The sequence below is a fragment of the Microtus ochrogaster genome, chromosome 1 (assembly GCF_000317375.1).
Source record: "Microtus ochrogaster isolate Prairie Vole_2 chromosome 1, MicOch1.0, whole genome shotgun sequence".
NCBI classification, from domain to species: domain Eukaryota; kingdom Metazoa; phylum Chordata; class Mammalia; order Rodentia; family Cricetidae; genus Microtus; species Microtus ochrogaster.
In genome coordinates this window covers 36,174,057-36,178,221 of record NC_022009.1, presented here as the reverse complement: position 1 = coordinate 36,178,221, position 4,165 = coordinate 36,174,057, and positions in this window count along the sequence as shown.

Below are 4,165 nucleotides of genomic sequence, written 5' to 3'. Positions count from 1 at the left end.
GTCTGAATAGTGACGACTCAAGTCAGCATCGTCAACCAAAAGCAAACTACTACGTATTGTTTTGGGAAGAAGTTCTAGTTTAAGAGTGATCAACAAGGGCTGGAGACGTGGCTCAGCAGGCTCGGTTCTTTGTATTTCTGAGGGAGTTCTCAAACCTTTTGCCTTTTAGACAGACTGTAGACTATGTGAATTATAAATTATGTATATAAACAGGCTGGTTTAACCAAAGAATGATCCTTGGGACTGTCTGGTCACTAAAACTTTTCTGGGCTGGAAAGATTGCTCAGTGAATTTTTTTTTGTTCTTGTTGTTGCTGGTTTTTTTTTTCTTTTTATGATTTAGTTCTTAGCATCTAGATCAGGTGCTCATAACCAGGAGATTTGATGTCCTCTTCTGGCCTCCATTGGGCAACTGCATACATGTGGTACACATACAGATACATACATACAAAATAAAATAAATCTTAATGAAACAAAAAAAAAACAACTTTTCAACCTGAGACCCCCTCACTGCAATACCCCCATACCCCCACCTCCACCCCTACCCCATCCCCACTCTCTCCCTACCCCCATCCCCACCCCACACTGTGAAGCATGCCTGTATCTTGCTGCTGGTTTCCCAAGGGCACATTTTCATTTACTTCATAGGGACTAACAGAAAATTCCTGAAGATTGAGTGGGTTGATAGACCCGTTTCTCCAGTTTCGCTGAGTTAGTGTGAATTCCTTCTCCAGAGAGATGAAAGGGAGTTTGATTTCGACCTATCCTGGGTAGAGCAGTTTAGAAGGCTCTCATCCCTCAAACTAACTGGGAACAGATCCAGGTTCTGGGATCATGACTCTGAGTGTGGAAATTCACGCATTCATTTCGTATTATCTAAGACCCTTGGGTTCCAGGGGCACCAAATGAGCTGGAATTTGATTACCAAGATGGGAAAAATTGGGGGGAAAATATGTGGCTGTTTCCTAGAGCACAGACATGCCGGTGGGTTTGGAGGACAACAAGAAGCAGTCCTTGGAGACCCCTGGGACTCCGCTCCCATCCAGCCTTTCTTCTCTGCTTGGCTGCTGTGTTTCAGCCGAGCTCTTACAGTCTGGATGCTCACTGAGTGACCAGCTTTTTGTTTGTTTAGTTCTGGTTTGAAATCCCTGGGAAAGGTTGGGCATGCTAACACGTACCAAGCTGAGGCAGGAGGCTATCAAGGTGAAGGCTAGCCTTGGTTATGGAGTGAGACCCTGTCTCCGAGGCAAAAAATTAGAAATAAATAACACAAATCAAGAAAATTGAAGGGCAGCCGGGCGGTGGTGGCGCACGCCTTTAATCCCAGCACTCGGGAGGCAGAGGCAGGTGGATCTCTGTGAGTTCGAGACCAGCCTGGTCTACAAGAGCTAGTTCCAGGACAGGCTCCAAAACCACAGAGAAACCCTGTCTCGAAAAACCAAAAAAAAGAAAAAAAAAAATTGAAGGGGAAAACCTTGACTTGGGCCTGGCTTGAGTCAGAGCAGGGTGGAACCCTGATCAACTGAAGACTTAGCTGCGCTGGGCCACGTACTTACCATGACATCACAGGTGACAGGGTTGGATAGTGACAGGCCGTATCATATCGACATGGGCTGCTTGATAAAACATTTCCTTCCGGAAGAAAAGAGGAGTTATGCTGGGTGGTGGTGGTGCATGCCTTTAATCTCAGCACTCAGGCGGTGGCAGGCAGATCTCTGTGAGTTTGAGGCCAGCCTGGTCTACAGAGCGAGTTTCAGGGCTGACTCCATAGTTACTGGGAAACCCTGTCCTGAAAAAAAAAAAAGAAAAGAAAAGAAAAGAAATGTAGGCTGTTTTGTCAACAGACAAGCACTGAGTAGCTCCATATTTCTGTGTCTGTCTCTCAGTGACTCTTCTGTTCATATCCTATCCTCTTATACTTGGAAAGGAGGGGGAGGATTTAAAATTTTTATTAACTATTTGCTCAATTAGTTACCCATTGTGAGTGTATGTCTGGGCTTGTGCATGTGTGTGTGTAGGTCAGAGGACAACGTGTGGGTGTTGTTTCTCTTCTTTCACCACGTAAATTCCAGGGATTGAACTCAGGTTATCAGTCTTGGTGGCAAGCACCCTTACCCACTGAGCCATCTCATTGGCCCCAAAGGCTACTTTTGATGACTTCCATCTGATGCTTGCCTACCTCTTTCCCATTCCTCACGGCCACAGTGGCTGTCCCTTCACTAAATTCCAGGCCGGCTGTCTGTCATCTAAGCCCTCTGCAATGAACTGGAATCTTCCCCTATCTTCTTCCAGCTTCAGAGACGTTTGGGGACAAACAGACAAACACAAGCTATCGAGACGAGGCCAGAGTGCCAAACAGATGCCAGGACAGAAGCGTGCCAGGTTAGCGTGAGTTTTCATTCTCTGCCTCCAACCACAGAGATGCTTAAGAAGTGGCTGAGCAGTGCACCCTCTGCCTTTAGCCACGCTCCCCACAAAGCCAACTGGTGATTTGAAACCGTTTCTGGTTTATGTTGAGAAATAAATCCCTTTCACATGCACTGGAAATACCCAGAATAACAACCAGAGCTTTGTTCTCACACGCTTTGTGGTGGTTTCTGAATGAAGAAAATAATATTTAGAAGCTGGAGAGATGGCTCAGCAGTTAAGAACACTGACTGCTCTTCCAGAAGACCTGGGTTCAATCCCTAGCACCCACATAGCAGCTTACAACGTCTGTAACTCCAGTTCCAGGGGATGTGACATCTTCACAAGTAAATGCAGGCAAAACACCAATGCACACAAAATAAAAATAAATAAAGTTTAAAAAAAGAATATTTAAAACTTACTGGGGAAAGTTAGGGCCTGGAGAGATGGCTCAGTGGTTAATGGCACTGGCTGCTCTTCCAGAGGTCCTGAGTTCAATTTCCAGCAACCACATAGTGGCTCACAACTATCTGTAATAAGATATGGTGCCCTCTTTGGGCCTGCAGGGATACATGCAGGCAGAACACTATATACATAATTAATAAGTAAATCTTTAGAAAAAAGAAAAAAAGTCCTTTTTAATTTTTTTCTTTTGGACAGGGTTTCTCTGTCTATCCCTGGCTATCTTGGAACTTCCCCTGTAGAGCACACTGTCCTGGAACTCAGAGATCTACCTGCCTCTGCCTCTGAGTGCTGGGTTTAAAGGCCCAGCTCAAAACTTCACTTTTGGTTTAACAGATGAGTAAATTTTGCAAAGGTCTAGCAGATACAACTATGCTAACTAACTTGTGTGGTTCATGTAGCTTTCACCCTTACAAATGTTAAAAAATAGAAATAATAATATTTCATGACATTTGAATTTTTTTTGAGACAGGGACTCTTTATGAGCCACCAGACTTGGCTCATTTTTTAAAAAATGTTTTTTTTTCAAATGTGAAAAATCATTTTTATTCAGCTATAAACATCATTTTCAAGCAAACGATAGTAAAATGATAAAAGGTTACATGTTTGTAAATACACAAATACCCAGTATTCCAAGATTCCTTATTACCGATACATTATCATTATCATGGGTTTTAAAAACAATTCTGGCTAGGCAGTGGTGGCACAGACCTTTAATCTCAGCATTCGGGAGGCAGAGGTGGATATCTGTGAATTTAAGGTCAGCGTGGTCTACAGAGGTAGTTCCAGGACAGGTTCCAAAGCCACAGAGAAACCCTGTCTCAAACAAAACAAAACAACCCCCCCATTCTGAAGGCTTTTATATTTAGTTCTTATTTTTCTGAGCGGAAAGAGATGAAGTGATGGTAAAAGACCGTTACCATTGCCAGTCACTGGAAGTGAAGGCAGCCGCTGTCCTAACCAATGAGCTAAATCTTTTACTGCCTGAGATTTGGCTGGACGTGAGAATCACAGTTGCAGACGTGGAACTATATGAGGGATTCTACTGCCTTCTTCTCCCACGTGCTTTTAGGAACCTGGAAACTTAAAGAATGTTCATCTTGGACACACACAATCTAAATATTATGAAGGGTGTTATTTTGAAAGGTATCCACCTGTCCTTTGGTTAGATGATGAGAGACACATCTCTGGGTTTAAAATGTTTTACCTGATTGTTATTGTGGGGCATGCGCATGCAACCCTGCACACTTGGAGGAGAGAGGACAACTTTGTGGAGTCTGGCTGGAACTCAGGTAGCC